Source organism: Pseudophryne corroboree, chromosome 5, assembly GCF_028390025.1.
Source record: "Pseudophryne corroboree isolate aPseCor3 chromosome 5, aPseCor3.hap2, whole genome shotgun sequence".
NCBI classification, from domain to species: Eukaryota; Metazoa; Chordata; class Amphibia; order Anura; family Myobatrachidae; genus Pseudophryne; species Pseudophryne corroboree.
The window spans coordinates 600,102,134-600,127,536 of record NC_086448.1 but is presented as its reverse complement, the minus strand read 5'-3'; the positions used below and the strand labels follow the sequence as shown (position 1 = coordinate 600,127,536).

Sequence of the window (25,403 nt, the reverse complement as noted above, 5' to 3'; positions counted from 1 at the left end):
CTGAAGAGATTAAAGTACAGTATCTGCAACTAAAATTCCCTGGAATGCCACACAGACAGACTTGGTGGTTTACTATACTTGACACAAGCAGACTTTTTCTTTGTGTGTGTGAGTGACCTTTGCACACCACTCAGTAGGGGAGAGGTTATCGTTAGTATGTACACAGACTAAAGCTGCTGCATGCCAACCTTAAACTGTTGGGCATTGCCAGACTGTCCTTTGTGCTATGATGAGGCAATATGTGTAACAATACCTGACACATGCAGGTGTGTTGTTAATGGGTCGTACATTACTTTCTAATTTTCAGACAGACAGTATTTATTAGTTTAACTAATTAGTTTAGTTGCATAATATATAATTGCATATACTATACATCCAGTATAGATAGTAAATAAACAACTGTACTGTAGTAACTGCTTCTGGGAATGTAATTTACATGACAGCCCATTAAACCAATGCTTTATCAACTGGTTATGCGAACGATGTCAGAGTTAGATGCATAGACAGTGTCTCCTCCTATATGGGGAATATGCATGTAGATTAAGGCTTTCTACACACATTTCCGGGTGGCATAAAGACATGGCTTGGCATTGCCACCCATTTTAAAGGCTCGCACATAAGGGTGTTGAAAACATCTGACAAAACCTTGTACTTTACGGGATCTTGTTTTCTTAAATTAACAGTTTTAAGAAGTAAAGGTATGGCCCTATTCAAAATGAAAACTATTCCACCACCTTTTACCTATTCCCTAGTAAGGACAATCAGGGCCGGTTCTTGCCCTTGTAGCGCCCCGGGCAAAGTATAGGGGCGTGGCTTCAAACAGGGGCGTGGTCAGTTACGCCCCCATTTGTGCCCCCTGTAGCGCCGCTGAAAGAAAAAAATAAAGAAAAAAAAGTATACTTACTATCCCCGTTCCTGATCCAGACCGCTGCAGACCTCCTCCGCCGGTTTCCCTTCATGGAGAGGACCTTTGCTGTGCGGTGCGCGATGATGTCATCGTACACCGCACAACAAAGGTCCTCTCCATGAAGGGAAACTAGACGCTACGCGTCTGGTTCCCTTCAAAGCGGGGGGCACTGCGGGGGGCACAGTGGCGGATCTTGCCATGGTGCGGCGCCCTCCGGATGGCGCCGGTGCCCTCCGGAAGGCGGCGCCTTGGGCAAAAGTCCTGCTTGCCCGTGGCAAGATCCGCTACTGAGGACAATGTCCAAATACACAATGTACCCCAGCCATGCCCAGAGTTGTTGGGTTCTAGCTTGGCACTTGGTTGGATTGATTGTACTCTGCCGTATTGTCTCATATTACACTGGAAGTGTTAGTCTTACCTCTTTTACACCGCCCAAATAAACTGGGTTGACCTGGGTTGCATCTCAGTGTAAAAGGGACAAAAAAAAAAAAAAAACGGTAGTGAGCAGGGTTGGACCTAGGTTATGGGGCAGTGCAAACGGGTGACGGGGTCATCCAACCCAGAACCCCGTTACAAACCTATAGAGAGCTGTCTCAAATGGCGCTTGGTGATGATGTCATGTCCAAGCACTGGCAGAGGGAAGCCCCGTTAATAATCCGCGTCCAGCCTGTGGTGTAAACAGGGTTTCACGCTGCTGGGACACTGCTTGAAACCTGTGTTCAGTGACTCGGGTTGGCAGTGTAAAAGGGGTATATCACTAAGAGAAACCTGTTTGTGTTTTACTGCTTGTTTGTTTCCTTTCTTGTAATTTTATTTGACTGTGTTGGAAAAAGTGTCTTGAATACAAAAAAAGTTTTGTTTTGATGCCGGACTCTGAGAGGAAGTGCTTGTTATGGTTACTGAGATTTGCCTGCATCCGTTTCTTGCAGTCAGTATTAGGGTACTGTATCTCTGTCAACTAGCTTTGATAAAAAAAGAAAACAAGAAAAACAATTGTACAATGTCACTGAAGGTTTCCTTTCATATTGTGTGCGCTATTTATTCCTGCAAATGGATTTCTCCAGAGATTACTCACGCTTTAAGAACAATAAAGTTCCTAAAAGATATTAATAGATTTTGTCTGTTATTAAACTAGGGACTAGCGTGTATCCTTTTGGTTGGCTATCATAAGTAACTACCTTACTCTAAACGTTGTAATGTTCTTCCCTCTTTATGGGGGTATCCTATTAGCCGCGATATTGCAGTTTCGCGATAAATTATTGCAAATGCAAAAATTCTGTGTCCTGTTAGCGGTGATAAATTATCAGCGATTAGTCTCCATAGGGTTTATCGCAGATTTCTCTTCACCATCTCTGAGCAGGTGATAAGTAGTGCAAAATCCCTATTTGAAGCTAAAAATGTTGGGATTTGGTACTGAACCCCTGGGACACCCCCCTGAATGACTAATTAGGCACTTAGAAGATTTTAATTATTTTTAATTAGCCAATAATTATTTGGGGTGAAAAAGGCAAAGTGATGGAAATTGGGGTACAAAGTATGGGACAGATATATTGGGGTGCTTTAGGAGTGGGACAAGTGTTTTTATGCTTGCAGATTGGAGTAATCGGTTTGTTTCCACTTTTCTTTTTAAAGTATCCTAAAATGACCCAAATATATACTTACAGTATACCCATTTTTATATACCCCAAATTTAATGAGAGCACTTATTTTGCTGAAAAAAAATAGCTCTCTCTCATTTTTCCACATTTTGTAAAAAATGCATATAACATCCATTTGACCTAATTTAATCACTTCATATAGTTTTATTATGGGCACTAATAGACTTCTATAATATTTTCCTATATTAGTTTGGCTTTTTGGGGGGTTACAGGCAGATTTCCCCACTTTCTCCTATACGTATATTGGCTTTTGCCGTCTAGAATTAATGCGTGAATCCCGTTATCACCATTTTGTAATAGGATAGGTGGTATAAATGGGAGCACGCAGACTGCGATAACCCGATCGGGAGATTGGTGCGATTACATTAGCCACGATCGCGTTATCGTGGCTAATAGGATACCCCCCTATGTGTACTACAGTGAATTTTGTGGTTGTATTTCCCTGTGTGGTTTGGAAGAACTTGTACACCCTTTCTGGCAAGGCTTAGCTTTAGTCTGTTACAACGTTGCCTGCAGCATTCAAAAGTTTTAACGCAGCATAATAGTACAATAGAGCTCTGTGATGATGCATATTAAGTAGGCAGTACACAATGCTACAGGAAAATTTTGAGGTGTTTGCCCAAAGTACATGAATTTTCCAAGCTGTAGAATATTGGTGGCTTAGAACGGGATCCGGTTAATTTATTTGCTGTAGGCATCCCGATGGTCAAGATACCGGTGCTAGAATCCCGACAGCCGGAGAGAATGCCGGCAGTCGGAATCCTGACTGAAGCCCGATATTCCCATTCAGGTGGTGGTCCATGCCACCACCCGAGGAGGAATATAATAGTGTGGCCCGAAGCGCAGCGAGCCCACGAGGGTACTCGCGCTCGCTGCCGGGATTCTCGCGTCAGTCTCCTGACTGCCGGTATCTCATATCGAATCCCTTAGAACTCCTGTGTTTACAAATCCTTCTAATCCTTATGGGTATGTCCATGTGGGGTGATCTAAGTCTAGGAGCCAGGATGAAAGTGTAGGTGCCAGAACTAACAAACTCCCTTCGCTGCAGACTAGGTTTGCCACCTCTCTCTGATTTCCTGGATTCTCCAGGATTTGGTGGCAACCCTCCAGGAGGCTTTTTCTTTCACCCGGATTCCTGGATTCTCCAGGAATAAGGGGACCCTGGGAGCACCAGCAGTGCTCCTTGGCAGTCGAGGAACTCCGTGAACTACAGTGACTGTAGTTCACTGTAATTACATCAATTCTCGCGAGACTGAGTTCAGCCCAGACTGAGCCGAAGCTGCTGTGACGCTGCCATCGGCAGTTCTTCCTCAGCATTTCCCCGGGCTGCGCCTGCGGACCGCAAATTGAGCCAAAGCTGCCATGACGCTGCCATCGGCAGCTCTTCCTCAGCGTTTCCCCGGGCTGCGGTGGTGAAGTAACGCCGGCCCGGCTCATGTGAGAAGAGCAACGAGAGCTGACAGGCATGTCACACATATACTTATAATATAATGAGCATGCATGAAACAAGTTATATATAGATATATTTCTATTTTTTAATCACTAACAGACACCTTTTAGTAGTGCACCTGTTGAAGCTTGATATTGAAAAGATCGTGTGCAACACTTACACTTCCATGGTTCTTCCTTATTTCACACAATCTAGTTTTAAGGCACCAAATGCCTGTAATTTATCCAAGTGGCAACTATTATATTCCTATTTATATAGATACACTGTTTCATTTAGATTGTTTGTACGTAAAATATTTAATAAACATGGTACATCATTTTATTTACATAAACTTTGCTTGGTGCCGCAGGGGTGGGGGTTTGGGATTGGGGGGGTGGATCTCTAGGAATCGATGATGCATGAGGTAGCAACCCTGCTGCAGACATATTACTGAGCCCCCCCCCCCCCGACCACCACACACACACACACCTCCCAGGCAAACCAACCCCCACGGCCATACAACTAAGGGGGTACCCCCTGGTATACCAGCCCTCTGCGTTCACACTGCAGTACAGCCACCACTGCAGTACAGCCACCCCCCAGGCATACAACAACCCCTCCTCCATGGCCACATTAATGAGCAGCTAACCCCCACGGACTACCAACCACTCCACAGCCTCCCCCTGGGCAAACAATACCTCCTACCCTGTGGCCACATCACTACCCCACCAAAGACACAATCCCTGGCCATGCATAGACCCTCTTGTAGGAGATCTCTATGCATCCCTAGTTTGGAGACAGCAGACAGAGCAGGATGTGACAGACAGGCACAGCAGGCAGTGCAGACCGGGACAGACACTCAGCACGTTGCAATACAGGCACGCTTTCAAAAATCATAGCTGGGGCTCTTGAGGCTGAAGAGGATCTGCTTCCTCCCTCCAAAATTTGGTAGCCATGCCACAAAATCTAGGGGCCATGACTTCTTGGCCCCTGAGATTTGTCGAGCCCTGCCCTAGACTATCAGCATTTTTTTTTCCACTGAACTCCAAGGTCAAAAGTTTATTAAGAAATTAAGATTTTTTTTCATTAAAATTAAGTAATCTGCGAAACCTGTCATTATTATGTCAGTCATATGGTGGTGGACAGGGCTGCACTTCTGATTGTTCTCAGATTTTATTATTGGCAGCCAGTAGCGAATCTTGCCACGGGCAAGCAGGACTTTTGCCCGGGGCGCCGCCTTCCGGAGGGCGCCGGCACCATCCTGAGGGCGCCGCACCATGGCAAGATCCGCTGCTGCTGTGGTGCCCCCCGCTGCCGCGGCCCGCTGTCCGTTGTGAAGGGAAACTAGACGCTAGGCGTCTAGTTTCCCTTCGTGGGCTGTCCGCTGTGGAGGGAAACTAGACGCTATGCGTCTAATTTCCCTTCCTGGAGAGGACCTTCACTGTAATGATGTGCGGTGCGCGTTGACGTCATCGCGCACCGCACAGCAAAGGTCCTCTTCATGAAGGGAACTAGATGCTTAGCGTCTAGTTTACCTTCGTGGAGAGGACCTTTGCTGTGCGGTGCGCGATGACGTCATCGCGCACCGCACATCCTACAACAGTACAGGGGGCGTAACTGACCATGCCCCCTGTATGAAGCCACGCCCCCTAATGCCGCCCGGGGCGCCAGAAGCCTCGGAACCGGCCCTGTTGGCAGCCTCCAGCACTGGTTTTGCCAGTACTGGTACGGTTCTGGACCGCCATCCTGTGGCACCTCTGTAAGTTTATTATAGTCATAAGGATGATACAGGTTGAGTATCTCTTATCCAAAATGCTTGGGACCAGAAGTATTTTGGATATCGGATTTTTCCGTATTTTGGAATAATCACATACCATAATGAGATATCATGGCGATGGGACCTAAGTCTAAGCACAGAATGCATTTAGGTTTCATATACACCTAATACACACAGCCTGAAGGTCATTTTACCCAATATTTTTAATAACTTTGTGCATTAAACAAAGTGTGTCTACATTCACACAATTCATTTATGTTTCTTATACACCTTATACACACAGCCTGAAGGTCATTTAATACAATATTTTTAATAACTTTGTGTATTAAACAAAGTTTGTGTACACTGAGACATCAGAAAACAAAGGTTTCACTATCTCACTCCCACTCAAAAAATTCCGTATTTCGGAATATTTGGATATGGGATACTCAACCTGTACTTAAAGTAGATGCTTTCTAACCTCTCCATCCAAGTGAGCTGATCCCATGTTGGTCCCTTGTTATCCTGTTAATAACTCATAGTACAAACAGAAAACATCCTGCATTTTTTGGGTATGGCTGTCTACGCTGACAGTGACTAGGTCGACTCCAAAAGGTCGACAGACACAAGGTCGACACCCAAAAAGGTCAACATGACAAATAGGTCAACAGAGGAAAAGGTCGACATGAGATTGTTTTGTTTTTTTCGATCATTAGTAGTCAACCTATTGACTGTCGACCGTATCCATGTCGACCTAGCATCTGGATACCGTATTTTTCTATACTTGCGTCATTCTTATTTTATGCATAAGTGCACCTCTGAGGCTCTAGTACTTGTTGTCTTGTTATTCTTCAGTTTCTTTGTATATTGTTCCACAACTGTCTGTAGAGCTGTGCAGGAAAAATTACAATAAAACACACAAACAATACAAAATGTTCCAACAAAATTGTACGGGGGGAATCACAGTGAGCTAGCACTACAATTGAGTCACCTTTGATAACCATAGCATGCAATGACCCAGTGCCCTTGGAGAGGTGGACAGAAGGGATCAGAGAGACTGTGAGTGGAGTGCACTGGTGAGAAGTGCTTTGCGCGTTATTTGTGTACTGTATATAAGCTTTATGTATACTGTACCTACCTACCAACTTATTGATCAACTCCTGCATCATCCTTGTCCCCTGTTTTGATGAGATGTTTCTATTAATGCAGCAAAAAAACATAAGTGATTTCAAATGCTGAGTGTGCGCTTCGCGTGACCATCTTGTACGGATTGTATTTCCTTGAGAATTTCTACATTTCACTTATTTTTTTTTGGTTCCTTTACATTTTCAGTGTAATCCATGAAGTAGTGATTGGTTACATACCCTCCAACATGACCCATTTCATTGCTCTGTTCCTGGACTTCCCTCAGTGTAGGATTGCTGTCACCTGCCGTGAACAGGTTAATTGATAGGAAAGGTGTTTCAGCACAGGTAACGGCAATCATAAACTAAGAAGGAAGTCCAGGAGCAGAGCATTCTGTACCTAATGGAATGGAGGGTACGTGGTTATATCATGCCAAGTCTATGGTGCTCATTTATCAACAAGTTATAAAACTCCTTGTAAATGATCAAACTAATTGTGTATGATAAATGGTGCACCAGCCAATCAGCTACCAACTGTCATGTGTTTGAAAAATGGCAGTTGGGAGATGATTTGCTGGAGCACCATTTATCTTGCGCAACGCTTTTTATCATTCACATCAAGTTTTATCACTCATTGATAAATGGGACCCTATTGGGAGGTATTCAAATGATATATCACGCCCAATCTCCTTTCTAAAGTGATCCCTGTTATGGTGCATATCGCGCCCATAGTAATCAGGTTTAGCTGCGTAAAGGGTTGGGCGCCCTTGCTACGCCGGGGGTGGCGAGCTGAAATGATAATACCACGCCTGTCAGCAGAAACAGAACCGGTGTGGAAGGGGGAGAAAATAATTGAATACAGCCTATGTCTTGAACTACAGTATGTTCAATGGGAAGAGCAGTCAGCCATCATAGTTATTTATTCCATAGACGTCCTGAAAACTCTACCGCATTTTTACTAGTGATGAGCGGGTTCGGTTCCTCGGAATCCGAACCCCCCCGAACTGCACCCATTTTACACGGGTCCGAGGCATACTCGGATACTCCAGTATTGCTCGGTTAACCCGAGCGCGCCCGAACGTCATCATCCCGCTGTCGGATTCTCGCGAGATTCGGATTCAATATAAGGAGCCGCGCGTCGCCGCCATTTTTCACTCGTGCATTGGAAATGATAGTGAGAGGACGTGGCTGGCGTCCTCTCACTTTGTTTCAGAACTTTCACGGGGCTGCAAATATCTTTATTCTGGGGACCAGCAGTATTATAGGAGGAGTACAGTGCAGAGTTTTGCGGACCAGTGACCACCAGTATTATACGTTCTCTGCCTGAAAAACGCTCCATATCTGTGCTCAGTGTGCTGCATATATCTGTGCTCACACTGCTTTATTGTGGGGACTGGGGACCAGCAGTATTATATAGGAGGAGTACAGTGCAGAGTTTTGCTGACCAGTGACCACCAGTATTATATGTTCTCTGCCTGAAAAACGCTCCATATCTGTGCTCAGTGTGCTGCATATATCTGTGCTCATACTGCTTTATTGTGGGGACCAGCAGTATTATATAGGAGGAGTACAGTGCAGAGTTTTGCTGACCAGTGACCACCAGTATTATACGTTCTCTGCCTGAAAAACGCTCCATATATGTGCTGCATTGTAGTATATAGTAGGAGTACAGGGCACAATTTTGCTGACCACCAGTATATAATATATATGAGTACAGTACAGAAGGCCACTGCTCTACCTACCTCTGTGTCGTCAAGTATACTATCCATCCATACCTGTGGTGCATTTCAGTTTTGCACAGTTTGCTGACCACCAGTATATAATATATAGCAGTACGGTACAGTAGGCCACTGCTCTACCTACCTCTGTGTCGTCAAGTATACTATCCATCCATACCTGTGGTGCATTTCAGTTGTGCGCAGTATATATAGTAGTAGGCCATTGCTATTGATACTGGCATATAATTCCACACATTAAAAAATGGAGAACAAAAATGTGGAGGGTAAAATAGGGAAAGATCAAGATCCACTTCCACCTCGTGCTGAAGCTGCTGCCACTAGTCATGGCCGAGACGATGAAATGCCATCAACGTCGTCTGCCAAGTCCGATGCCCAATGTCATAGTAGAGAGCATGTAAAATCCAAAACACAAAAGTTCAGTAAAATGACCCAAAAATCAAAATTAAAAGCGTCTGAGGAGAAGAGTAAACTTGACAATATGCCATTTACGACACGGAGTGGCAAGGAACGGCTGAGGCCCTGGCCTATGTTCATGGCTAGTGGTTCAGCTTCACATGAGGATGGAAGCACTCATCCTCTCTCTAGAAAAATGAAAAGACTTAAGCTGGCAAAAGCACAGCAAAGAACTGTGCGTTCTTCTAAATCACAAATCCCCAAGGAGAGTCCAATTGTGTCGGCTGCGATGCCTGACCTTCCCAACACTGGACGGGAAGAGGTGGTGCCTTCCACCATTTGCACGCCACCTGCAAGTGCTGGAAGGAGCACCCGCAGTCCAGTTCCTGATAGTCAAATTGAAGATGTCACTGTTGAAGTACACCAGGATGAGGATATGGGTGTTGCTGGCGCTGAGGAGGAAATTGACAAGGAGGATTCTGATGGTGAGGTGGTTTGTTTAAGTCAGGCACCCGGGGAGACACCTGTTATCCGTGGGACGAATATGGCCATTGACATGCCTGGTCAAATTACAAAAAAATCACCTCTTCGGTGTGGAATTATTTTAACACAAATGCGGACAACAGGTGTCAAGCCGTGTGTTGCCTTTGTCAAGCTGTAATAAGTAGGGGTAAGGATGTTAACCACCTCGGAACATCCTCCCTTATACGTCACCTGCAGCGCATTCATCATAAGTCAGTGACCAGTTCAAAAACTTTGGATGACAGCGGAAGTAGTCCACTGACCACTAAATCCCTTCCTCTTGTAGCCAAGCTCCTGCAAACCACACCACCAACTCCCTCAGTGTCAATTTCCTCCTTACACAGGAAAGCCAATAGTTCTGCAGGCCATGTCACTGTCAAGTCTGACGAGTCCTCTCCTGCCTGGGATTCCTCCGATGCATCCTTGAGTGTAACGCCTACTGCTGCTGGCGCTGCTGTTGTTGCTGCTGGGAGTCGATCGTCATCCCAGAGGGGAAGTCGGAAGACCACTTGTACTACTTCCAGTAAGCAATTGACTGTCCAACAGTCCTTTGCGAGGAAGATGAAATATCACAGCAGTCATCCTGCTGCAAAGTAGATAACTCAGGCCTTGGCAGCCTGGGCGGTGAGAAACGTGTTTCCGTTATCCACCGTTAATTCACAGACAACTACAGACTTGATTGAGGTACTGTGTCCCCGGTACCAAATACCATCTAGGTTCCATTTCTCTAGGCAGACGATACCGAAAATGTACACAGACCTCAGAAAAAGAGTCATCAGTGTCCTAAAAAATGCAGTTGTACCCAATGTCCACTTAACCACGGACATGTGGACAAGTGGAGCAGGGCAGACTCAGGACTATATGACTGTGACAGCCCACTGGGTAGATGTATTGCCTCCCGCAGCAAGAACAGCAGCGGCGGCACCAGTAGCAGCATCTCGCAAACGCCAACTCGTTCCTAGGCAGGCTACGCTTTGTATCACCGCTTTCCAGAAGAGGCACACAGCTGACAACCTCTTACGGAAACTGAGGAACATCATCGCAGAATGGCTTACCCCAAATGGACTCTCCTGGGGATTTGTGACATCGGACAACGCCAGCAATATTGTGCGGGCATTACATCTGGGCAAATTCCAGCACGTCCCATGTTTTGCACATACATTGAATTTGGTGGTGCAGAATTATTTTAAAAACGACAGGGGCGTGCAAGAGATGCTGTCGGTGGTCCGAAGAATTGCGGGCCACTTTCGTCATTCAGCCACCGCGTGCCGAAGACTGGAGCACCAGCAAACAGTCCTGAACCTGCCCTGCCATCATCTGAAGCAAGAGGTGGTAACGAGGTGGAATTCAACCCTCTATATGCTTCAGAGGATGGAGGAGCAGCAAAAGGCCATTAAAGCCTATACATCTGCCTACGATATAGGCAAAGGAGGGGGAATGCACCGGACTCAAGCGCAGTGGAGAATGATTTCAATGTTGTGCAAGGTTCTGCAACCCTTTGAACTTGCCACACGTGAAGTCAGTTCAGACACTGCCAGCCTGAGTCAGGTCATTCCCCTCATCAGGCTTTTGCAGAAGAAGCTGGAGACATTGAAGGAGGAGCTAAAACAGAGCGATTCCGCTAGGCATGTGGGACTTGTGGATGGAGCCCTTAATTCGCTTAACCAGGATTCACGGGTGGTCAATCTGTTGAAATCAGAGCACTACATTTTGGCCACCGTGCTCGATCCTAGATTTAAAACCTACGTTGGATCTCTCTTTCCGGCAGACACAAGTCTGCAGAGATTCAAAGACCTGCTGGTGAGAAAATGTCAAGTCAAGTGGAACGTGACCCGTCAACAGCTCCTCCTTCACATTCTCTCGCAACTGGGGGTGTGAGGAAAAGGCTAAGAATTCTGAGCCCACCCGCTGGCGGTGATACAGGGCAGTCTGGAGCGAGTGCTGACATCTGGTCCGGACTGAAGGACCTGCCAACGATTACTGACATGTCGTCTACTGTCACTGCATATGATTCTCTCACCATTGAAAGAATGGTGGAGGATTATATGAGTGACCGCATCCAAGTAGGCACGTCAGACAGTCCGTACGTATACTGGCAGGAAAAAGAGGCAATTTGGAGGCCCTTGCAGAAACTGGCTTTATTTTACCTAAGTTGCCCACCCTCCAGTGTGTACTCCGAAAGAGTGTTTAGTGCAGCCACTCACCTTGTCAGCAATCGGCGTACGAGGTTACTTCCAGAAAATGTGGAGAAGATGATGTTCATCAAAATGAATTATAATCAATTCCTCCGTGGAGACATTCACCAGCAATTGCCTCCAGAAAGTACACAGGGACCTGAGATGGTGGATTCCAGTGGGGACGAATTAATAATCTGTGAGGAGGGGGATGTACACAGTGAAAGGGGTGAGGAATCGGACGATGAGGAGGAGGTGGACATCTTGCCTCTGTAGAGCCAGTTTGTGCAAGGAGAGATTGATTGCTTCTTTTTTGGTGGGGGCCCAAACCAACCAGTCATTTCAGTCACAGTTGTGTGGCAGACCCTGTCGCTGAAATGATGGGTTTGTTAAAGTGTGCATGTCCTGTTTATACAACATAAGGGTGGGTGGGAGGGCACAAGGACAATTCCATCTTGCACCTCTTTTTTCTTTCATTTTTCTTTGCATCATGTGCTGTTTGGGGACTATTTTTTTGAAGTGCCATCCTGCCTGACACTGCAGTGCCACTCCTAGATGGGCCAGGTGTTTGTGTCGGCCACTTGTGTCACTTAGCTTAGCCATCCAGCGACCTTGGTGCAACTCTTTTTTTTCTTTGCATCATGTGCTGTTTGGGGACTATTTTTTTGAAGTGCCATCCTGTCTGACACTGCAGTGCCACTCCTAGATGGGCCAGGTGTTTGTGTCGGCCACTTGGGTCGCTTAGCTTAGTCACACAGCTACCTCATTGCGCCTCTTTTTTTCTTTGCATCATGTGCTGTTTGGGGACTATTTTTTTGAAGTGCCATCCTGTTTGACACTGCAGTGCCACTCCTAGATGGGCCAGGTGTTTGTGTCGGCCACTTGGGTCGCTTAGCTTAGTCATCCAGCGACCTCGATGTAAATTTTAGGACTAAAAATAATATTGTGAGGTGTGAGGTGTTCAGAATAGACTGAAAATGAGTGGAAATTATGGTTATTGAACGTTAATAATACTATGGGATCAAAATGACCCCCAAATTCTATGATTTAAGCTGTTTTTGAGGGGGTTTTGTAAAAAAACACCCGAATCCAAAACACACCTGAACCCGACAAAAAAATTTCAGGGAGGTTTTGCCAAAACGCGTCCGAATCCAAAACACGGCCGCGGAACCGAATCCAAAACCAAAACCCGAAAAATGTCCGGTGCACATCACTAATTTTTACTAGTATGAGAAAATATTAAAAAATTGTATCTGTTATATGCGCAAAATGTAGAAATTTAACTATGCATTGCTATGGAATTACTGGATCTATTTTAGGCAGAAGAGCTTTCAGTAAGTGACATCTGCTGGCAGTTGTGTGAATAGCTTCATATAGGTGTGTGTGGTTGACAGAGTTGTGTTATATATTGTCAGGGCTGTTTCTAGCCAATTTGGCTCCCAGTGCGAGATTTAAAAATGTGCCCCCCCCCCCCCCCATTGACATAACGAAAAATGCGTCCCTGCCCCCCTATATAAAAAGAAAAAGGTATGAGCGTGCCGAAGGCGCGCACGCTCCCGGCAAAGGAGGCGTGACCTCAACAAAATGGGCGTTGTCTCTGTAAAATGGACGTGGCCTCGTCTGAAAAGACTACCTTACACCCCAGTTTTTGACCTTGCACCAACAGATCACGGCGAGTACAGGAAAAAAATAAAAATATATATATTATGCCATACACCGTAATGCCCTTGATACATTAAATCCCCATTACGGCAGTCAAGAGCCCCATTTTCCACATTACGGCAGGCAAGAGTCCCCATTTTCCACAATACGGCAGGCAAGAGTCCCCATTTTCCATAATACAGCAGGCAAGAGTCCCCATTTTCCACATTACGGCAGGTAAGTGTCCCCATTTTCCACATTACGGCAGGCAAGTGTCCCCATTTTACACAATACGGCAGGTGTCCCCATTTTCTACATTACGGCAGTCAAGAGCCCCATTTTCCACATTACGGCAGGTAAGTGTCCCCATTTTCCACATTACGGCAGGCAAGTGTCCCCATTTTACACAATACGGCAGGTGTCCCCATTTTCTACATTATGGCAGGCAAGAGTCCCCATTTTCCACAATACGGCAGGCAAGAGTCCCCGTTTTCCACATTACGGCAGGCAAGTGTCCCCATTTTCCACAATACGGCAGATGTCCCCATTTTCCACATTACAGCAGACAAGAGTCCCCATTTTCCACATTACGGCAGGCAAGTGTCCCCATTTTCCACAATACGGCAGGCAAGTGTCCCCATTTTCCACAATACGGCAGATGTCCCCATTTTCCACAGTACAGCAGACAAGAGTCCCCATTTTCCACAATATGGCAGGCAAGTGTCCCCATTTTACACATTACAGCAGGAAAGTGTCTCCATTTTACACATGATGGCAGGCAGGAGTCCCCATTTTGCACATGATGGCAGGCAGGAGTCCCCATTTAACACATGATGGCAGGCAAGTGTCCCCATTTTACACATGATGGCAGGTAAGAGTCCCCATTTTACACATGATGGCAGGCAAGTGTCCCCATTTTACACATGATGGCAGGCAAGAGTCCCCATTTTACACATGATGGCAGGGGGGGGGGGGGGGGGAGGGAGAGGCTGACTCACATTTGAAGCGGTTCTTCCCGCTCTTCGGCAGCCTCTCCCTTGTCTTCGTGGCGCTTGGCTCCCCCTGCAGCTTGGCTCCCCCTCCTGGCCTCCTCCCTCCTCCCGAGTACCCAGCTCGGGGGGCGGACTTTTGCAGAATGACACGGGTGCGTTGTGACGTCACGACGCACCCGCGTCATTCCATGAAACTCCGCCCCCCGAGCTGGGTATTTGGGAGGAGGGGGAATCAAAGAACACAAGAAGTGCCGCGGCAGTTGCCCCGTGCGGTTGCACGGCCCGCCCGCCGCAAGAAACGGCACTGTATATTGTACAGTATTTAAGCTTCAACGTGTGTCCTATGGCAATGCTGTACAAGTCTAAAGCAAGATATACCTCCCAACATGACTCTCCAGGAGGGACAAAATGCTCTGCTCCTGGACTTCCCTCTTTATGTATGATTGCCATCACCTGTGTTGAAGTAGTTACTTGATAAAAAAAAAGGGTGTTTCAGCAGAGGTGCTGGGAATCCTAACTTAAGAGAGAAGTCCAAGAGCAGAGCATTCTGTCCCTCCTGAAGAGGTTAGTGTTGGGAGGTGTGAGCAAGGTACACACCTAGTGTGATGCAATGTAACAATATATTGCATCGCTGTACACAGTACACAATCTGTCTCCGGTGACAATATATTATTAAATGTTTAATGTAACAACGCCGCGTTGTTCATGGAATTGTCCCCAGGGCCGGTGCAAGGTTTCTCGGCACCCTAGGCAAAACTTCAGCCTCCCCCCCCCCCCCCCCCCTACCACCACCCCCATTGGGCACCAAAGGAAAAAATAACACACATTGGCATCCACAGGAAAAAATAAAAAAACACCTTGTCCTCCACAGAATAAAAAACACACACATTTGCCCTGACGGAAAAATCCCACAATGCTCCCCAGTACATAATTTGCATTTACCCATTTATTATTGACAGAACAGCAAATTAATGTGCTCCTGCTAAGTAGAAAGGGAAAATGTGATGGCTTCTCCAACATGTGTGCAAGGCCCTATCTTAAAGTATCAAAACTATTGTTACTGTTTACTTAGATAGTGCCACTAATTTGCACAGCGCTGTACACAGAACATCAGAATTCGTATCACTCCCTGTCCCACTGGAATGAGAGTGATATTCCCTAAGATACAAACACACACAGACAATTCCACATAACCTTCCCATGTGTTTTTGGAGTGTGGGAGGAAACAGGAATACCCAGAGGAAACCCACACAAACATAAAAAGAACATGCAAACTCCACACAGACAGGTCATGACCAGGAATTGACCTCATGACTTGAGTGCTCTGAGGCAGTAATGCTTACCCTATGCCACTGTCCCGCCTATTGGATTATAACGTATAAAAAATGTTGAGAATACACCCTACAGCAGGTTGGGAAAGGGACCCTGCCGCTTAGAATCCCAACACCTCGTTGGAAAGTATGCTAACCCTCCACCCCTCCCCTTCCTGCAGTCTAACCCTGACTCCCCCCCCCCCTCCTCTGCAACCTAACTCTAACCCTCCCCCTGGTGCCTAACCCTATCCCCCTACTCCCCACATCCTAACTGTAACCCTCCCGGCATACTTACATTCGGTATGTTGACTCTTGGGATTCCGGCGTCGGGTTTCTGAGCGTTGTCGGGCAGCACATTTGTTTAGTGTGTGCAGTTCGATTTCAGTACTAATATATGGCAAAAAAAATAGAACACGACAATCTGACAAATACGTTTTCTGAGCAGCAGGTACGGATGTCTTGTTCAGCCATACAATATATATCTGGTGATATACCTATGTTGGTTCATTAACAAACAGTTTTTATGTTGCAAATATAGGGAAATGTGGCACCCCCAGCCAATGTGGAACTACGAGTCCCAGCACATCCCGCCAAAAAGAAGCAGGGCATACTGGGAAATGTAGTTTCACATCAGCTACAGGTGACACATGGAATAAAAAACTCCACTACCTACTTGCAAGGAAGAGAAACCGTCAGATGGAGAAGCAATCAGCCAGCATCCATCACAGCCTATGAACCTACAGGTGTTCCGTAGCTCTGTAGGACAAAGTAAAAAAAAAGTTTGTAGTAGTATCACGGGCTGGTGCTGGTCCCACAGTGACAGTGGGATTAGGCTGCAGAAGCATAAACCACTGGACTACCAGGGCACTTCCTGTAGATGAGGCAGCAAAGGACATAAGTGACCGAGCAGGCTGGGGGGGTATATGACATCCTGCCGCGCGCCGCGGCCCCCCCCCCCCCCCCCCCCAGTGCAGCCCACCTGTTGCTGTATTAAAAATTACAAAAATAATATAGAATTATCCTCCTAAACAGCAGGGGGGGAGGGTGTGTGTGTGCTCTGTGCTGCCACTGAGTCTGCCTGTACCTTCACCAACTGCAGGCCTGTAGTGATACAGTATGTGTGCAATGAACTTCTGTAACTAACAGAGTCAGAGTGTGAGGTATAGCAATACAGGTACTGGATGTTTCCCAGTGAGCCCTATGACACACACACACACACACACACACACACACACACACACACAGACACTCATACTGAGGCAGAGGCACACACACAAACTCATACTGAGGCACGCACACACGCTCGTACTGAGACACACACACACACTGACACTCATACTGAGGCAGAGGCACACATACACTCATACTGGGGCACACACTCAGACTGAGACACACACACTGACACTTATACTTATACTGAGGCAGAGGCACACATACACTCATAGTGAGGCACACACACACACACACACACACACACTTATACTGAGGCAGAGGCACACATACACTCATACTGATACATACAGTGATACTGACACTCATACTGAAACTGAGACACACACACACTGAGACTGAGATACACTCACACTGACACTCATACTGAGGCAGAGGCGCACACACACTCATACTGAGACACAGTGATACTGAGACACACACTGACACTCATACTGAGGCATAGGCACACATACTGAGACACACACTCATACTGAGACACACACACACACAGTTGTACTGAGACACACACACACTCATACTGAGACACACAGTGATACTGAGACACACACACATACTGAGACACACACAGTGATACTGCGACACACACACTAACACTCATACTGAGGCAGAGGCACACATATACTCATACTGAGGCACACACACACTCATACTAAGACACACACACACACTGACACTCATACTGAGGCAGAAACACGCATGCACTCATACTAAGACACACACACACACACACACACAGTGATACTGAGACACACACACACACACACACACACACTGACTCATACTGAGGCAGAGGCACACATACACTCATACTGATGCACACACAGTGATACTGAGACACACACTGACACTCATACTGAGGAAGAGGCACACACACTCATACTGAGACACGCTCACACTCATACTGAGGCAGAGGCACACACATACTCATACTGAGACACACACAGTGATACTGAGACACACACACACACACACACACACACACACACACACACACACACACACACACACACACTAAGACACACACAGTGATACTGAGACACACACTGACACTCATACTGAGGCAGAGGCACACACTCACTGATACTGAGACACATACAGTGAAACTGAGACACACTGACACTCATACTGCGGCAGAAGCACACACACACACACACACACACACACACACACACACACACTCAAACTGAGACACACTGACACTCATACTGACGCAGAGGCACACGCACTCATACTGAGACACACACACAGTGATAAAGAAACACACACGTACACTCATACTGTGGCAGAGGCACACGTACACTCATACTGAGGCACACACACACTCACACAGAGACACACACACACACACACACACATTGAGGCACACACTCATGCTGAGGCACACACACTGATATTGAGAGACACACACATACTGAGGCAGAGGCACCCATACGCTCATACTGACACACACACACACTCATACTGAGACAGACACAGCACTAGCACAGTAGTAACCTCCATGCAGCTCAGATCACAGGAGTCAGTCTCCGAAAGAGTAGCCGTGCCAGGCAGCAGAACAACAGACAGACCACCGAGAACCTAGCATACTCGGGGGCGTGGCCTAATCACGGAGGTGTGGCCACGCCCCTTTAAAAAAACAAACAAACATCAAGCAGTACAGTAGGCTATGGAGCTGCCCGGCAGAAAGGTAAGGAACACGGGACTGGCCGAGGGGGAAACTACCTCTCTGCTCACACTGCATAGCGGTGGTGAGTGAAAGAAAATCGCTGGTGAATCCCGGGACACCGTGTAGTGCATCAGCTGCCTGTCAGTTGGCTTAGCAGCGTTGCAGGACTACCCACAGCGCTGCTATGTGTGTCTATGCCGCCGGGTGCCCTGCTGCTGATTTTGCATGGGGGCTACATGGCTGGCAGCCTCAGCGTACCGCCCCCTCAGGTCCAGGCGCCCATAGGCAGCTGCCTAAAGCTGCCTAATGGAAGCGCCGGCCCTGATTGTCCCATCTGACATGCAGCATGTCAGGTGAGACGATGCAATGAACAAAATATGTAAATGATACATTGGGTGTACACACACACTATAGCAGTGGTTCTCAAACTCGGCCCTCAGGACCCCACACAGTTCATGTTTTCCAGGTCACCTAGCAGGTGCACAGGTGTATGCATTACTCACTGACACATTTTTAAAGATCCACAGGTGGAGCTAATTATTTCACTTGTAAATTATGTGAGGAGACCTGGAAAACATTAACTGTTTAGGGCAGGCATGTCCAAACTGCGGCCCTCCAGCTGTTGTGAAACTACATATCCCAGCATGCCCTGACACAGTTTTGCTGTCAGAGAATGCTAAAGCTGTGTCAGGGCATGCTGGGATGTGTAGTTTCTCAACAGCTGGAGGGCCGCAGTTTGGACATGCCTGGTTTAGGTTCCTGAGGACTGAGTTTAAGAACCTGTGCACTTTACAGCGGTTGTGTAGATGGTATACATACGTTTTACCGGTGGACGGGATGCCGGCTGTCAATATCCCGACAGCGGTATCCCGCCCGCCAGAATGCCGGTAGCAGGGCAAGGATTTTGCACAGGATCTATTCCCACTCTATGGGTGTCGTGGATTTCGGCTGTTGGTATAGTCGGATTTCGGCATCGGTATCCTGAACGCTGGGATCCCAACAGCCGGAATTATAACTGCAACCCATGCAGACTGGTATTAAGGTTTCACCATATAGTGTATACCCACTTTAAGCAGTCATAATATATAAACAGTCTGTGTGTGTGTCTTGGATCACAAGTCCATGCCAAGTCTGGGGGTAACCAAATTATTTAGATTAGATTCTCACTTGTTTACAAAACTATTGTTTTGTACATTCAATTAATTAAAAAAAAATAACTTTTAAAAATATATTGTACAAATACTGAAATTTCCTAAATTGTTTTCAGTTTTGTAGTCTAAGGGGTATATTCAATAACTGTCGGAAACTGCCGTTTTGTTGGAAAGACGCAGCTTCCGACAGTTTTAGGTCGGAAGGGGTTCCAACCTATTCATTACGTCCCCATTTTTTCCGACTTGTTGGAATGCTGTCAGAATGCACGCTGATCGGCGGCAGGTTTTAGCACCGTTTCCAACAATCTCAATCCGACTTTAAAAAAAAGTCGGATTGAGATGAGGGAGGGAGCTGAGAGCAGGAGACGGGGGGACCAGCGGGGAGAGCAGGAACCCAGCGGCAGCGTCCACCCAGCTCCAGCAAGTGAGTTCCCGCTTGCTGGAGCCGGGTGGATCCTGCCATGAGCCTTCAGTTACGCTGCTGCAGCTGCTGCTACCCCCGTCTCCTGCTCTCCTCCCCCCATCCGCTCCGTCTCCTCTGCTACTCCCCCCACCGCCGCAGACATCCCCCCCTCTGGCGCCGCAGACATCTCCCCTCCCAGCGAAGCAGACATTTCCCCCCCAGCACTGCTGACAGCTCCCTCCCTCTCCCCCCCCCCGGCGCCACTAACAGTTCCCCCTGAAGCCGCTGTCAGCGCACCCGCAGCCGCTGACAGCAGCAACAGGTCAGGACACTGGGACCGGCCAAATCCGACAGTCGGATTTGGTCGCTCCTTGAATAGGGTTTGTCGGGTCCATTCTGACAACTGCATGTCGGAGTGGACCCGACTCTTATTGAATATACCCCTAAGTCTCTAATTTCGACTTTAAAATGGTGTGCTTAGTTACAGCTTCTTTAACACTAATGGTGTGTACACACTAGGCGATATTACAAATGATGCGATGCCGTTTGTAATATCTCCCAGTGTGTGTCCACTATATCGTTAACGATGTGTGCTCCTGCGGGTCATTAATCATATAGCCTTCATCTGTGCATGCAGAGTAATTTGGACTATATCGTCCAAAACGGCATGTTTGGGCCGCCGGCGGGATGACATCACTGAACAATATCGTTCAATGTGTAGACATTATCTCGTCTGCCCGGGAGTCATGGGAAAACACTAGACCATGTCGCCCATGGAGCGTAATGATCAGTGTGTCTCCACCATTAGGTGCCTAATAAAATTCTCCCATGGTGGCAATGAGTGTAATTTAGTTTTCCTGCCAAAACTTACTGCCTTAATGTATGAGGTTTGGCTATTAAATAATGAGACTGTACTTGTAAAATATAAACCATACTGTGTGAATTAAAAGGGAGTGGGGGAACATTGACCTTGGACTATCCCATAAAGTTTTGCAAATTTCACCCCTCTCGCACAGATAGTTTGCTGTCACACAGCGTAAGAAGAAGTTATTTATTCCATGTGCATCATAAAAATGCTTAGATCAAAAGTTGAGCAATGTGTTACATTTTTTTGGTAAATTGAATAAAATGCCCACTGAATCTATCTGTATGCTAACTGAGGCTTCAGGGGCAGACTGTATGCATACCTCCCAACAGTCCTGATTTTAGAGGGACAGTGTATAAGGAGTTCTACGTAGTGTAACGTGTGTAAGGGGCTCTACCTGGCATAACATGTGTAAGGGGCGCTAATTGGTGTAATGTGCATAAGGGGCTCTGCTCTACTGTGGTGTAATGATGTGCATAATGTGAATGTGACTGACGGACACTACTGTGTGCTGTAATGTGAATTGGTACTATTCCGTGGACATGCCCCTATATTTTTGATCACTGTCTCTGTTTTCAATGCGGGGGAGGGGTGGTGGGGTGGTATCGCATAGGTAAACATGACACCCCAGACAGGAAAGAGAAACTACAAGGGTTCTGAAAGGTGCAGGGTGCTAGAATAAATAATAAGTGATTCCCCCCCATTCTCTAGTTTAATGTGCCCGTAGTCCAAATTTCACATCATTGCAAGCCCTTTAAGTCACTCCACAGTTCTCTAAGTACTGATACTTTAATTTTGGCAACCCTGTATAACATGTTGCCATGCCTCCCAACTGTCCCAATTTTTGAGGGACAGTCCATTTTTGGGACTATTTTGCTGTCCCACCCGCGGGCTGCAGTGGGTGGCTCCTGACACTCGCTGCTCTGCCTAGCAGAGCAGGGGTGAATAGGAGCTGTGTGCATGCGCACAGTGTCTATTCACTGGAGACAGAGGGACTGGGGGCATGCTAGCAGCTCACAGAGCACTGCCCATGCCTCCCTTGTGATGAAAACGTGGGGGCATGGCTCGTGATTGCTGCACTCCCGTGAAGTAACTGCCCCTTTTACATAGACCACTACCCTTTTTCAGCCACGCAAGAAAGTCCCTCCTTGAAGCCTACAGATGTTGGGAGATATGTGCTACTATAAATAGAATGCATTAATAAAAATTTGGTAAGAAGGTGTAACTAGAGATTTGGAGCCCCATACCAATTTTTATGGGGCACTCAAGTTTATAGAGAAACCCACCCCGCACTTAGCATAATGGCAGCCACCTCCTTTTCCACCACCACTGCTCCTGGTCTGTGCTTACTGCTCAGATATGGAGCTTATAGGCCCTACACACTGGGCGATAATATTCAAAGATATGAACAATCTCGTTCATTAATGAACGAGATACCATTCATATCTTTGAATGTGGAGGCACCAGCGATGAACGATGCGCGGCCCCGCGCTCGTTCATCGCTGGTGCCCCGTCGCCTGTGCATGCAGGTCAATATGGACGATCTCATCCATATTTGCCTGCACTTCTATGGAGCCGGGTGACGGGGGGAGTGAAGAAACTTCACTCCTCCCGTCACTGCCCCCCCTGCCGCCGGGTCGCCCGTCGGCCGTATCCGCTGTTGGGCAGCTCGGCGGCGGATCCATCAATGTGTAGGGCCCATTAGAGTGCATGATCGTGTGCAAGGCACTCTGATAATCAGTGTGGTGTGGGAGTTCTATAGCAGTTAGTTTAATGACCATGGATACTGCCGATGGGAGAAGGATCCTGGAGCAGCATAGGAAGCAGCTATATGGGGCCCAACAGTTGTCAGGGTCCTGCAGCAGCTGTTCTATTGGTAGTTAGACCACTACTTGAAACTGCACCTGGGACATTGTTCTTAGCTTGTGACCACCATTGTTCTCCTTACTAAAAAATAAAGTATTCCTCACACTAGACACCCATTCTCCACATTGAATGATTTATGTAGAAATTAGGTAGAATTATTTTAAAATTAAAATAGTCTTATTCATTATTCTTCATTACGTGATGGCGTTATGATAGAACTATATAAAGTGTGGGTTAATGTTTTTATGTAGGGATAGCTTAGCGTGTAGGTGGTATAACGTGCATGAACAGCTGTAGGTTGTGAAGGAGATAACTCCTAATATCCCTAAAAATACACATGATGGAACTATAGCTAGCTTGCAGAGCTCACAGTTTCCTATACCTACCATTACTTCCTTTCTCAACACTATAATCCTTTTATCATATCCTGTCTGTCAATCTAATTAAAGTGTGATTATCTGCTCACACTACATTGTTTTGAGCAAGGAAAATGTGTGACAACATTGTGATTGTGTACGTAGGCTGACCATACTATCCCTATAAACTGGGACACTCATGAATTACACAGGTTCTGTGGCTGGCTGACCTCGAGCCTGCATTTCACCTGCTTTTAATCATCCACAGAAGTTGTATAATTCATGAGTGCCCCAGTTCAAAGGGATACTATGGTAAGCCTAGGTATATGTTATCATTGGGGCATGGCAAAGTCACGATAGGTCCTAATGCAGTGGTTGCCAAACTTTCCTGAATCATGGTGCCCAATAGTACCAGCAGTTTTTCCACGGCACCCCTAGTCCACAAGCTTATTGAGGAATTCAGACTTTTTTTTTCCAATAATGTAGATTGTGTTGACCTGCCATCCTTAGGTTCAGTTATGTGCTGTTTTTTTTAATATATATTTGTCAGCCCGACCTTCCGATTCCATAGAGGCCAGAACACACAGTTATTTCTAGCACAGTCGGTTACAGGGCTCATGGGTGGTCAAGCTGTGGACATAGTACACGGCTGATCGGGAGTGTTTATCCAATCAACTGAGTGATTGAAAAGGTGTGTAACCAGCTTTAAGGGAGCGATCATGGAGCGATCCATGCTTAAAATCTAAGCAATCTGACTCGATTGCTTAGATTTTAAGCACAGATCACTCGTGTGTAGCCCCCTCAGCGATAGCGATGCGCGGCCCCGCACATCGCTATCGCTGCTGCTAGATTGAGCCTGCATGCAGGCCAATCTAGCAGGTCGCTGGGTGAAATGAGCGGCCCCCGCATCGCTCAGCACACATCGCGCTGTGCTGAGTGGTGGGAGAGATGTGTGCTGAGCGGTTCGCTCAGCACACATCTCTCCCGTGTATACCCCCCTTTAGACATGCAAAATCTGTACAGTCCTGCCAGTCTCGGTACTATGGATGCTTATCCAATAGCCTTGTTTTAGTGCTTAACACTACTGGGGCAGATTGTGCACATTATAGTCACCTACAGAATACATGTCGTGGTAGCCTAGTCAGAGCCTGGGAGCACTGTCAAATGCTTGTTTGATAACATGTGACAACTAGGACCTAAGATAAGTGCAGATCCTTCAGCAGCAGTGGTCTGTGTTGGTGCACTACTATGGGATGTAGTCAGGATACCAACAGTGGAATCCTGTTGATGCTGATAGTAAGTACTGGGGTTAGGGTTAAGCACTAGAGGGAGAGTTAGGTTAAGACTGCAGGAGTAGTGGGAGGTGAGGCTGTGATGGGGAACGGTTAGCGTAAAGGTTGTATACCTGCAGGATCAGACAAATTAATTGTGCAGTACTTCCAATCTAGGGGCTCCAATCCGATGCTCACGGGGCCGCGCATCGGAGGTAAAGCACATGCGATTTGCCCGTTTTCATCCAATTTATCGGTACGAAATGTCGGAATCTGGATGAAATCTGGCAAAATTGCACTAGATTATGGGCACCTAGTTAGGGTCTGCAGGAGTGGATGGTTCGGGATAGTGAGATCCTTGCTATGCCAGATTTTGACTATACGATTTTCTTTGAACTCCCCCAGAGCCCAGGTAGCACAGATAGTACAGATAGTACAGATTCTGACTATCTGTACTTGAGATTTTGTCTATGTACGATTTTGACTCAGTGCTAATTTTGACTATACTTTGTACTAGATCAGGGGTGGCCAACCAGCAAGAGACAAAGAGCCCAAAAATCTAGTTAGGTACGTCAAAGAGACGACATCAAGCCGAAGGCATGCATGCAAAAATGGGGTGTGGCCTGGTGCCTGCTAGGCCACGCCCCTGGTATAAAATACATTGAAAAGCCAGATCCATATAAAATACATTTTTAAAGCCAGATCCAATATAAAATACATTGAAAAAGCCACTTCCACATAAAATAATTGAAAAGGCCAGATTCATATTATACACTTCGGCTCCCCCATGTGTCACTCCAGTCAACACCCTCTTGTCACTCTAGCCAGCACCCTGCTGTGTCACTCCAGCCAGCTCCCCCATATGTCAATCCTGCCAGCACCCTCCTGTGTCACTCCAGTCAGCTCCCCTATGTGTCACTCCTGCCAGAACCCTCCTGTGTCAC

General features: G+C 46.8%; 1 protein-coding gene across 6 annotated transcripts in view; it reads left to right on the top strand.

The window, feature by feature from the left end:
- LDLRAD4 (low density lipoprotein receptor class A domain containing 4) overlaps window positions 1-25,403 on the top strand; it is a 969,790-nt gene that overhangs the window by 857,258 nt on the left and 87,129 nt on the right. The window contains exon 1 of one of the 6 annotated variants that reach the window (XM_063923413.1): window positions 14,849-14,899. The exons of 4 other annotated variants lie outside the window; for them this stretch is intronic. The gene's annotated coding sequence lies outside the window, so the exon portion shown is untranslated. Of the gene's footprint in view, window positions 1-14,848; window positions 14,900-18,358; window positions 18,569-25,403 lie in introns of those variants that run through there. One more of the 6 variants, XM_063923412.1, reaches the window with a different exon arrangement.